Source organism: Hypomesus nipponensis, chromosome 19 (genome assembly GCF_054491055.1).
Source record: "Hypomesus nipponensis isolate SF chromosome 19, ASM5449105v1, whole genome shotgun sequence".
In the NCBI taxonomy this organism is placed as follows: Eukaryota; Metazoa; Chordata; class Actinopteri; order Osmeriformes; family Osmeridae; genus Hypomesus; species Hypomesus nipponensis.
This window is the reverse complement of record NC_140379.1, coordinates 2,367,501-2,380,000: the sequence shown is the minus strand read 5'-3', so window position 1 is coordinate 2,380,000 and position 12,500 is coordinate 2,367,501. Positions and strand designations below refer to the sequence as shown.

The window sequence follows — 12,500 nt, the reverse complement described above, 5'->3', positions numbered from 1 at the left end:
CTCCCTCTCCCCCTCTCTCCCCCCTGTGTCTCTCCCTCTACCCCCTCTCTCTCCCCTTCTCTCTCTCCCTCAGTATCTGCCAGGAGGTTTTGCCAGTCTCTCAGCTCAGTTCTCCCTGGTGAATTTTGATCCCTCTGGGTTTCCATCCTGTGCAAACAAGACTGGAGGGGAAAACAAGCATGCAGGGCTGGTTGGTGTGTGTCTGTGTATGTCTGTGTGTCTGTGTGTGTCTGTGTGTGTGGGGAGGGAGGGAGGGGAATGCAGGCATGCATGAGCAGATGTGTGTGTGTGTGTGTGTGTGTGCGAATCTGTACGTCTGTGTGTAGGGAGGGGGGTGCAGGCATGCATGTGCAGGTGTGTGTGTGTGTGTGACGGAGGGGGTGGGACGGGTCAGCGTAATTCCAGGTAGATCAAAGGCTCTGGGTTTCCATGACGTCGTGGGTGGAGGGTGGGGGAGGGGCGGACAATCCCTCTCTTTCAGGGCAGCGGACGTGTGAGAGGAAGTGTAGGCCTCGCACCCTCATGTCAGACTGGGTGTGTTGGGGTGAGTGTTTGTGTGTGTGTGTAGGTGTGTGTGTGTGTAGGGGGCAGGTAATTGGCAGGACATCAGCTGACCCAGATCTGAATCATGTGGAGATGTAGGCAGAAGCACACACCAGTGGCTGGGGATCTTCTGTGTTTTAGGTGCTGAGAGGGATAAAAGTGAGGGAAGGAGAGAGGGAGAGAGGGAGGGAGGGAGGGAGGGAGGGAGGGAGGGAGGGAGGGAGGGAGGGAGGGAGGGAGGGAGGGAGGGAGGGAGGGAGGGAGGGAGGGAGGGAGGGAGGGAGGGAGGGAGGGAGGGAGGGAGGGAGGGAGGGAGGGAGGGAGGGAGGGTGGACATATCTGGGATGTTCGGGTCGGGGCTTGGTGGTGAGATACAGGTCAGAGATGCATGGGCAGGAATGCTGGATGGATGATGAGAGATGGAGGAATGATGGCACAGGGAGGATAAAGACTTTTCCCTCTCCACTCTCTGTTCATCTCTGCTTGTCTCTGTCGCTCTCATTCTCTCCTCCTTTCAATATCAGACACCGTTACAAGCAGAATTACTGAGGCACACACAAACCAACAAACCAACACACACACACGCACACGCACACAGACACACTCCTTAAACCCTAGAGCACTGAATCAAATCCCCGTTCCAGCTTTAAGATAAATACCAAAGGATTCCCCCTGAAACGCAAGCCTGCCTTCCTCCATCAGCCTCTCAGAACCCAGACAGGAGTCTGTGTGAGTGTGTGTGTTTGTTTGTCTACGCACATGTGTGTGTGTCTCTGTGTGTGTAATCGGACTGTCCAGTGTATGAACCACAAGAAGGTCACAAGGATCTTAGAGAGGCATTCTAACACATTCTGTGCAAGCAAGCACTCGTTAGGGAGTCTCACATGCGCTTGTATTCGTAGTTCAAGCATGCATCCAGTGTTCTCTGCAGAGGCAGGCCTCCCTTATGGCCCCCTGGGTAATGTAGTATTTCCTGCCATGGCCTTGTATTATATATTAATGAGAGATGGGAATCCTATCTGCTCTGTTCTCTCATGGCAGCACTACAAATCCCATCAGCCCTTCACCTCTCCTACCTGAAGCCTTCCTTTGTATTTCCTGCCTCAGCTTTCTGTTTCTCAGCCCATCTCCAATGTCTACATTTCCATGTCATATTCTCCTTGAAGCCCTTTCTACTTCTCTTTGTCTCTCGCAACCCCCCTCTCCCTCTCCCTCTCCCTCTCCCTCTCCCTCTCGCTCTCGCTCTCGCTCTCGCTCTCGCTCTCGCTCTCGCTCTCGCTCTCGCTCTCGCTCTCGCTCTCGCTCTCGCTCTCGCTCTCGCTCTCGCTCTCGCTCTCGCTCTCGCTCTCGCTCTCCCTCTCGCTCTCCCTCTCCCTCTCGCTCTCCCTCTCCCTCTCCCTCTCCCTCTCCCTCTCCCTCTCCCTCTCCCTCTCCCTGCCTCCCTGCCTCCCTGCCTCCCTCCTTCTGTCTCTTCTCTGTCATAAATCTTCCTTGGCGACACTGTCAGGATACCGGTATGTTTTTCCTGTGACAGCAAATACCTCCTTCACAGTATATGGGGCGTGCAGTGAGAACATACAGCTTACCCTCTCTCTCTCACACACAAACACACACACACACACACATACAGAAGGCACCATATGTGTACTGTTCACACATACCAAAAGCCACAGTGAAATGCATAACTTCAAAACATTTACGCAAACACAGACGCAAACATAAACAGAACCAGCAGAAAAAATGTGCTTGCCCCCTACCTGCATGAACATAGCCGCAAGCACACACACATACACACACACGCACATTCACACACACACAAATTGAACATATTCGCAGAAACCTGTCTCCACTTTTCCTGAGGGTCAACGATAATCACCCACCTGGAACTGCAGCTCAGCAGACCACAAAACACACGCACACACCACTGTAACACACACACACCCTCCCCCCCCCCCCACGCACACACACACGCCACTGTAACCCCCCCCCCTCTTTCCCCCCTCACACACACCCCTCCACCCCCACACACACCACTGTAACACACACACCAGGATCATCTGCCCTGCCCAACTATAAAACATCCTTCAACAACCCTTTTAATCCTGCAGGCTCAGATTCATCATCTGTTCCTTTGTAATAGTGTAGGTACATTTAAAATAGTTACTCATTACATTTCCACTATTAGGACTGGGTGTGTGAGGGTGTGTGTGTGAATGTGTGTGAGGGTGTGTGTGTGAAGGTGTGTGTGAGGGTGTGTGTGAGGGTGTGTGTGTGAAGGTGTGTGTGAGGGTGTGTGTGTGTGATGCTCTTGCGGTCTGCTGGTGGGTTAGTGTTACTGGTGTGTCAGAGGGTCATGTCCAACATGGTCATTATACTCAGGGGCAAAAGGAACATATTACACAACTGTGTGTGTGCGTGTGTGTGTGTGTACTGTATGCCCATGTGTAAGCCTGGATACACTGGGGGGGGGGGGGGTGTGCCCATGTGTAACCCTATGTGTGTGTGTGTGTGTGACTATATTTAACAGGTCTGGCTCCTGGTCAGCACAGCAGCAGATCTTATTTCATGGGCTCATTTAGGCCTCGGCTAGAGAAAGACACACAACTGCATTTTGTTCATGTTCTCACACTTAACAAGACAGCGACACACATACACACACGGGCGAGCACAAACGCACACAGGAGATATGCATAGAGGAGGAGAGTAGAAGAAAAGAGCGGAGAGAGGGGAGATTAGAGTAGGAGAGGGGGGCCAGGGTGAAGGAGGAGAGAGGGGGGGGGGCCAGGGTGAAGGAGGAGAGAGGGGGGGGGCCAGGGTGAAGGAGGAGAGAGGGGGAGGTCAGGGTAGGAGAGGGGGGCCAGGGTGAAGGAGGAGAGAGGGGGGGGCCAGGGTGAAGGAGGACAGAGGGGGGGGGCCAGGGTGAAGGAGGAGAGAGGGGGGGGGCCAGCGTGAAGGAGGAGAGAGGGGGGAGGTCAGGGTAGGAGAGGGGGGCCAGGGTGAAGGAGGAGAGAGGGGGGGGGTCAGGGTAGGAGAGAGGGCCAGGGTGAAGGAGGAGAGAGGGGGGGGGTCAGGGTAGGAGAGAGGGCCAGGGTGAAGGAGGAGAGAGGGGCCAGGGTGAAGGAGGAGAGAGGGGGGGGGTCAGGGTAGGAGAGAGGGCCAGGGTGAAGGAGGAGAGAGGGGGGGGTCAGGGTAGGAGAGGGGGGCCAGGGTGAAGGAGGAGAGAGGGGGGGGGGTCAGGGTAGGAGAGGGGGGCCAGGGTGAAGGAGGAGAGAGGGGAGATTAGAGTAGGAGAGGGGGGCCAGGGTGAAGGAGGAGAGAGGGGGGGGGCCAGGGTGAAGGAGGAGAGAGGGGGGGGGCCAGCGTGAAGGAGGAGAGAGGGGGGAGGTCAGGGTAGGAGAGGGGGGCCAGGGTGAAGGAGGAGAGAGGGGGGGGGTCAGGGTAGGAGAGAGGGCCAGGGTGAAGGAGGAGAGAGGGGGGGGGTCAGGGTAGGAGAGAGGGCCAGGGTGAAGGAGGAGAGAGGGGCCAGGGTGAAGGAGGAGAGAGGGGGGGGGTCAGGGTAGGAGAGAGGGCCAGGGTGAAGGAGGAGAGAGGGGGGGGTCAGGGTAGGAGAGGGGGGCCAGGGTGAAGGAGGAGAGAGGGGGGGGGGTCAGGGTAGGAGAGAGGGCCAGGGTGAAGGAGGAGAGAGGGGGGGGCCAGGGTGAAGGAGGAGAGAGGGGCCAGGGTGAAGGAGGAGAGAGGGCCAGGGTGAAGGAGGAGAGAGGGCCAGGGTGAAGGAGGAGAGAGGGGGGGGTCAGGGTAGGAGAGGGGGGCCAGGGTGAAGGAGGAGAGAGGGCCAGGGTGAAGGAGGAGAGAGGGCCAGGGTGAAGGAGGAGAGAGGGGGGGGTCAGGGTAGGAGAGGGGGGCCAGGGTGAAGGAGGAGAGAGGGGGGAGGTCAGGGTAGGAGAGAGGGCCAGGGTGAAGGAGGAGAGAGGGGGGAGGTCAGGGTAGGAGAGGGGGGCCAGGGTGAAGGAGGAGAGAGGGGGGAGGTCAGGGTAGGAGAGAGGGCCAGGGTGAAGGAGGAGAGAGGGGGGAGGTCAGGGTAGGAGAGAGGGCCAGGGTGAAGGAGGAGAGAGGGGGGAGGTCAGGGTAGGAGAGGGGGGCCAGGGTGAAGGAGGAGAGAGGGGAGATTAGGGTCAGAGGGGGGCCTGGGTGGGGGGGGGGTTACGGTAGGAGAGGGGTCTGGGTGGGGGGGGGGGCAGGGTAGGAGAGGGGTCTGGGTGGGGGGGGTCAGGGTAGCAGATGTAAGAGTCTCTTCTGACAGCTCAGTGATGACAGACTCTCTCTGGGCCAGATAGCATGTCACTGGAGCACACATCACCTGTTTCATGAGCAGCCCCTCACTTACAGACCACCTCACACCCTCCACACACACACACAGCCTCCACACACACACACACCCTTTGCACACACGCACACACACGCCCTCCGCACACACACCATCCACACACACTCTCCCGTCTAAGCGTTTATGCAGTCATGAGGTCATCGCTGTCCCGCGCCCAAAACGGCCATGTCACCTGCACCCCCCACACCCTAACCCACCCCCCTAGCCCCACACACACCCTAACCCACCCCCCTAGCCCAACACACACCCACGCAGTAACCGCACACCCCCCTTCCCTCCTCAACCCCTCCTCACACCTTCACCCGCCACCTACTCCATAACCCCCACTCACTCATAACCCCCCCAAGCCCTCACACACACCTCACCCCCCCCCCCAAGCCCTCACACACACCTCACCCCTCCCCCCAAGCCCTCACACACACCTCACCCCCCCCCCCAAGCCCTCACACACACCTCACCCCCCCCCCCAAGCCCTCACACACACCTCACCCCCCCCAAGCCCTCACACACACCTCACCCCCCCCCCCCAAGCCCTCACACACACCTCACCCCCCCCCCCCCAAGCCCTCACACACACCTCACCCCCCCCCAAGCCCTCACACACACCTCACCCCCCCCAAGCCCTCACACACACCTCACTCCCCCCCCCCAAGCCCTCACACACATCTCACCCCCCCCCCCAAGCCCTCACACACACCTAACCCCCCCCCCCAAGCCCTCACACACACCTCACCCCCCCCCCCCAAGCCCTCACACACACCCTCTAGGGTCTGGTGTTCTGTCCCTGTGTCTAACATTACATGGTTAAAAATCCACTTGCTAGAAACTTGTTATAAAACTGCCACCCCCCCCTTGGAGTCATTCTGTATATACAGTATTAGGTGTAGGAAGGAGGTGTGCACTATGAGAAGATACAGTCTGTGTGCGTCTGAGAGAGAGAGAGGTAAAGAGAAAGAAGAAGGGAGAGAGAGAGAGAGAGAGAGAGAGAGAGAGAGAGAGACATAAAGAGAGGGAGAGAGATGAAGAGAGAGACATGAGGAGAGAGGGAGAGAAACATAAGGAGAGAGGGAGAGAGATGAAGAGAGAGAGACATGAGGAGAGAGGGAGAGAGACATAATGAGAGAGACATGAGGAGAGAGGGAGAGAGAGACATGAGGAGAGAGGGAGAGAGACAAAGAGAGAGAGACATGAGGAGAGAGGGAGAGAGAGACATGAGGAGAGAGGGAGAGAGACGAAGAGAGAGAGACATGAGGAGAGAGGGAGAGAGAGACATGAGGAGAGAGGGAGAGAGACGAAGAGAGAGAGACATGAGGAGAGAGGGAGAGAGACATAAAGGGAGAGACATGAGGAGAGAGGGAGAGAGAGACATGAGGAGAGAGGGAGAGAGACGAAGAGAGAGAGCAGAACAGCTGATCAGCTCTGACACAGTGGGACAGCAGCATGAATGGCATCCGCAGATGTTCTCTGTCCAATGCCTTCATCTCTCTGTCCAATGTCTTCATCTCTCTGTCCAATGTCTTCATCTCTCTGTCCAATGTCTTCATCTCTCTGTCCAATGTCTTCATCTCTCTGTCCAATGCCTTCATCTCTCTGTCCAATGTCTTCATCTCTCTGTCCAATGTCTTCATCTCTCTGTCCAATGTCTTCATCTCTCTGTCCTATGCCTTCATCTCTCTGTCCAATGTCTTCATCTCTCTGTCCTATGCCTTCATCTCTCTGTCCAATGTCTTCATCTCTCTGTCCAATATCTTCATCTCTCTGTCCAATGTCTTCATCTCTCTGTCCAATGTCTTCATCTCTCTGTCCAATGCCTTCATCTCTCTGTCCAATGCCTTCATCTCTCTGTCCAATGCCTTCATCTCTCTGTCCAATGTCTTCATCTCTCTGTCCAATGTCTTCATCTCTCTGTCCAATGCCTTCATCTCTCTGTCCAATGCCTTCATCTCTCTGTCCAATGCCTTCATCTCTCTGTCCAATGTCTTCATCTCTCTGTCCAATATCTTCATCTCTCTGTCCAATGTCTTCATCTCTCTGTCCAATGCCTTCATCTCTCTGTCCAATGTCTTCATCTCTCTGTCCAATGCCTTCATCTCTCTGTCCAATGCCTTCATCTCTCTGTCTTTCTCCCTCTCTTTCTCTAGCTCCACTAGCTTCCTAAGACCGGCTGGGGGGTAAGGGGGGGAAGTAGGGGTTGGGGGGAGGTGGGGGGGGGGGGGGGAGGTAGGGGTCGGGGGGAGGGGGGAGGGGGGAGGTAGGGGTTGGGGGGAGGTGGGGGGAGAAGGAACGTCTACTGAATCAGAACCTGAAACCGGACTTTTGTGTTGCAAGCACAATAACATTCTTTCCACACACAGGACACACTCTGGAATAAATATTCAAACCCTGGGTCGATACTGTAAACATTACTATGTGGTGTGTGTATGTGTGTGTGTGTGTGTGTGTGTGTGTGTGTGTGTGTGGAGAGAGTTGATCTGTAGAGCCCTGCAGCTGGACCACCTACAGTAGAAGTACACAAATCACACTCTTAGACACACACACACACTTACACCAACACACTCATGCTGTGACACACAACTGACAGGATTTGTTTTAGTTGTGTTCAGATCGAGGTCAGAGTTCATTCGGCATTTGATTCATTTGGTTCATTTGGTACGACAGGCTTTGAGGTTTAGTAGATACACACATATTAGCAGTACAATTATTCATTAAAATGGCTCTATTTCTTTGTATAGATATGTATAGATGTATGTACAAACACAGTCATATAGAGACACACACACACGAAGTGCAGCCCAGAGAAGGTGGTGAGATAAGCCCTACTAACCACTCGGGCTGGGATGTGAGTCAGGCTGGGACGTGAGGCAGGCTGGGACATGAGGCGGGCTGGGATGTGAGGCAGGCTGGGAAGTGAGGCAAGCTGGGACGTGAGGCAGGCTGGGAAGTGAGGCAGGCTGGGAAGTGAGGCAAGCTGGGACGTGAGGCAGGCTGGGAAGTGAGGCAGGCTGGGAAGTGAGGCAAGCTGGGACATGAGGCAGGCTGGGACGTGAGGCAGGCTGGGATATGAGGCAGGCTGGGATGTGAGGCAGGCTGGGATATGAGGCAGGCTGGGATATGAGGCAGGCTGGGACGTGAGGCAGGCTGGGATGTGAGGCGGTTTATCTGGAGAACGCTTCAACAGCCGCTCTCGAGGGAACATCTTTTTCACCCTGGTCGTCAAGGCCAGGTTACCATCCACATCAGACAGGGAAACACACACACCCCCTCACACACACACCTCCACACACACGCCCACACACACGTACACACATGCATCCATACACCCCCCCCCACACACACACACACACATACACACTATACCCAGAAAAGTAGAAGCTCTCATAAACAATAACACACACTCGTACTCCTGGGAAACTCAAAGCTGCCCTGGCATCAACATGGACATAGTTTCATGGGATGTTTACTGTGACAGGTCCTGAACCAGGGGGTGTTTGTCTAATGATGGACTTGTGTGTGTGTGTTTGGACCCCCAGAGGGCTAAGCACAGTCCCTGCCAGACCAACACACACACACTCACACACATGCGTGCACACATGAACACACCTACTCACAAACACACTCTTGGTGTGACACACACACATCCTGTGTTTCTGCCGTTTTTCACAAGCGCGGTCATTAAACTCCAGAAACCAACACTAAGCTCAGCTCCCTCAAACTCTTTTTCAGAGGAGCTATCTTGAACAACAGCATCACTCTGACGCGGCACCGCCCTCGCTCTGCCCTTGCCCTGCCCTCGCCCTGCTCTCGCCCTGCCCTCGCCCTGCCCTGCCCTTGCCCTGCCCTCGCTCTGCCCTCACTCTGCCCTCACTCTGCCATCGCTCTGCCCTCACTCTGCCCTCACTCTGCCCTCACTCTGCCCTCGCTCTGCCCTCACTCTGCCATCACTCTGCCCTCGCTCTGCCATCGCTCTGCCCTCGCTCTGCCCTCGCTCTGCCCTCGCTCTGCCCTCACTCTACCCTCACGCTGCCCTCATGCTCCATCTCTGTGCGGGTCCTACCTTGTGTCTGGCGTGGCGTGGCGAGGGGGACTGTGTCTCCGCCCCTCTCCTCTCCCGTCCTCCTCCTCCTCCTTCTCCTCCTCCCCCTCCCCCTCTTCTCCCCTCTCCTCCTGCATGGTCTGTCCAGCCAGCACCATGGCCTTACATTCCACACACGAGCCAATCAGGAGCCTTCGCCCGTCGTCGACCAGCAGCGTGCGTGTGCCGCGCGGCGCGTACAGGAAGACGGGCAGGCGTGCCACGGTGACAGCCCACAAACCGCCCTGCCGCCGGTGCTCCTGCCGGCAGAAGAAGCAGACAAAGGCGTTGCAGCTGTACTGGCGAGCCCAGGGAGAGCTGGCGGGCTGGGGGCCGGCGGACGAGGACGAGGGGGTGGAGGTCTGGTTCTCATGCTGGGCCCACTGGGCGTGCAAGTCGTGATAGCAGAGCGCGCACGCCGACACCAGGCCGGTGGCGTCGGGCGGTTTGGCGCGGGGGGCCGGGGGGTGCACGGTGAGGAAGGGGAAGAAGGGCTCCTTCACGCCGCAGCGCCCGGGCGGGTTGACGTGAAGCTGGAACTCTCCCCTGGGTCCTAGCTCCGACCCACACAGGTAGCAAACTGCCACTGACCCCCCCTGGCCGGGCAGGGCGGGGAGAGGGGACACCCCCGTTTGAGAACGGGCCGGTCCGGACCCCCCCGCGCCCTGGGCAGAGTGGTACCTCCCCAGGAAGGAGCTGACGGAGGTGATGAGGTCTTGGCTCAGGCTGAGGCGGTACGCCCCCCAGATCTCCTCCAGGATGACGTGGCAGGGGGGGCAGCAGTGCACCCGCCCGTTCCTCACCCCCTGGGCGTTGGGCGGGCAGGGGAGCAGGTTGATGAAGGGGAAGTACATGGCCCCGCGCGCTTTCCCCACCCCGGCGCGGGCGTACGCCACCCGCACATCCCTCCCGCAGTCTTGCCCGCAGAGGAAGCAGGCCTCGCAGGAAGCCTGGGGCTCAGGTGGGCGCTCCGGGGGCTGGGAGGGCCTCGTGTCCTGGGCAGGGAGGTGGGGAGGCCGGGCCGGGCTGGGCGGGGTGGGGAGGGGCACCACGTAGAGACGCTGGAGGACGGGGACGTCGGCGAGCTGGAAGCCCTGCCACTGCTGCATGAGGGAGGTGTGGCAGCTGGGGCACACCAGCGTGGTGCCCCCCGGGCTGAGGGGCACAGCGCCGGGGGGCGGGGTGTGGAGCCACAGGAAGGGGAAGAAGGGTTCGCTCTGGGCACGCTCCTGCTTCTGGACGCTCAGGCGGAAACTTCCGGACCGCCCCAGCCGGCTGCCGCACACGAAGCAAGCGCACTCGTCCGCACCTGCGTCCAAGCTGGCCCCTGCAGCGCTCTGATGACGTGGGGGGGCTTCCCCCTGGCCGGGGTGAGGGGTGGGGCCGTCGCGCGCTCCCTGCCCCGGTCAAACATGTCATCATCACTGGTTATGTTAATCTCATCATCATCAGAGTTGTCTGTGTCTCCGGGTCCGGCTGCCTCGCGTTTGGAGGCGGCAACGGCGCCAACAGGTGACAAACCCACGGCGGCGCCCGAGACATCCTCTTCTTTCTGCCGGTACAGGAGCGTCGGGTGCCTGGTAGCCGAACCGGAGCTGCCGTCGGCTACACGGTGGATGTCGCGAGGGTCAGCGTGTCTGACATTCCCGTCGGCGAGCCACTGCCTGTTGCGCATAATGATTCCGTTATCCTGCACAGGTGTGTCTGAACGAGCGCCGTCGTAGCCCCGCCGCGACCGGTTCTCGTTGGACTGAGCCATAGATGATGATGACTGAGGAACATGATTCATAATTTTAGCACCGCGCCTCGGTGGCTGAACACTATCGGATTTCGGTGAGTCCTGCGCCCCGTAAACGCCGACAGGGTAGCGGACTGTCCGTTGGGAATCCGGGCTGGTTTTCACACAGATAACGTTGTTGTTTTTCCGGCAACTGTCTTTAGTACTTTTGCTGTTGCCAGATGTTTTTAAAACCTTTTCTTTATTCATGCCGGCGCGGTCTGCTAAATCCAGCTCCTGGTCTGACATGTTCTCGTTTTCGGAGAAAGAGGAAAAATCCGACTCTGCTCCCTCGTAAATCTGACTACCGACACTGATCCTTCTCTCCAGGTCGTAGGAGAGGTTCCACTCCTGGGGAATCCGCCTGGAGTCGCACTGGTACGGCCTTTTTAACCAGTACATGCGCTTCTCTACGGGAGTCCGGGTCCGCTCGAACGAGTTCCACTGTTCCCCCAGAAAGCAGTGGCATACTGCGCAAACCAAAGCATGTCCATCGGGGCTGACTTCAAACGCCCCCGGCGCTGGCTCCTGGTTTTGCAAAAACGGGAAAAAAGGACCGTTTTCCCGCTGGTGTTGGACCTGCAATCTGAGTTCTTTTCCTTGCGAAACGCCGCTTCCACATATAAAACACTGAACTACGCCTGTTCCGTTCCGATCGATCCTAGAAGTGTTACCCGGCAAAGGGCTCTTTTCTCCGGGCATAGTTGCCGCCATGAGTCGGTGTTTTCGAGATAAAGGTGTCAGTTCCTTGTCACGGGGGTCGCTCATGTTTAAAACACCCGACACTACATGACAGTGTAGAGGTGGTTCACGTTAGACAACACACCTTATCTCCCAAAGTATGCGATCGCGTTTGCCCTACTCACTGTGATATGAGTAAGATAAGGAACCATCCATTGAAACCACAGCCTTACAGTACAGGCAGCGGACCGTAAACTCTCGCTTTTCAAGTATTCAATAGACACTCGTAATCCATTCAAAAGTTCCACGAACACTAAATCCGTGCTATCTGACCTCCGTACTCCACATGATTGCGCTGGAAACCGGTGGGCGATACTTAAAGAAAACGGTTGTTGAAATCACGGGTCTCGTCGCCTCCTGCGAACTTTCCTGCGCTCTGCAAACTTTGACTGCTGGCTCGCGAACGCTGTACACTGCGCCATCTCCAATCCTCCCGGTCCGTTTCAGAGACCCTCGACGCTGAGCTCGCGCTGCCAACAGACCCCAAGGAAGTGATATTATGTAGATATGTAGTCCTCTTGGACACGTACAGTCACAAGAAACTACATGTGAAATTGTGTTTTTTCAATCGGTTATTACTTGTAGGTAGTCCAACTCGCTTTCGGTGTACAAGTAGTGAGACTAATGGTTTTTTAATAGTCATAAATCACACGATCATGAGAAAATTAACCAGAAATGTGATGCAGAAAGTTGATGACTTTGATGAGTTGATGAAGCAGAAAGAATGACCAACACGTGGTAATGTGATACACTGCAAAAATCCAAAAGTTTTACAGGCCCCTTAGTCATTCAAAATCCTAAAAATACACTTTTTTGAATTTCACAATAGGTGTTTTTCCACGGTATCGTGTCACTGCGGTTATTCAGTGTTTAGACTTGGCAGTACCTCGCGGGGTCTATGCGGAGGGTCTGACACACATTGAGTCGTAGTTCCTGAGGGGACGTTAGCATGGTTACTGCCCAGGTCTGCACACCTGTTTTGG

The 12,500-nt window shown here is 56.8% G+C and overlaps 1 protein-coding gene across 1 annotated transcript in view; it reads right to left on the bottom strand.

Annotated features, from left to right (window-relative positions):
* Positions 1-9,056, bottom strand: part of gse1b (Gse1 coiled-coil protein b) — a 187,448-nt gene extending 178,392 nt beyond the window's left edge. Inside the window, exon 1 of the mRNA XM_084682061.1 lies at positions 8,982-9,056. The gene's annotated coding sequence lies outside the window, so the exon portion shown is untranslated. The remainder of the gene's footprint in view (positions 1-8,981) is intronic.
* Between the last annotated feature and the right edge of the window lie 3,444 nt (positions 9,057-12,500).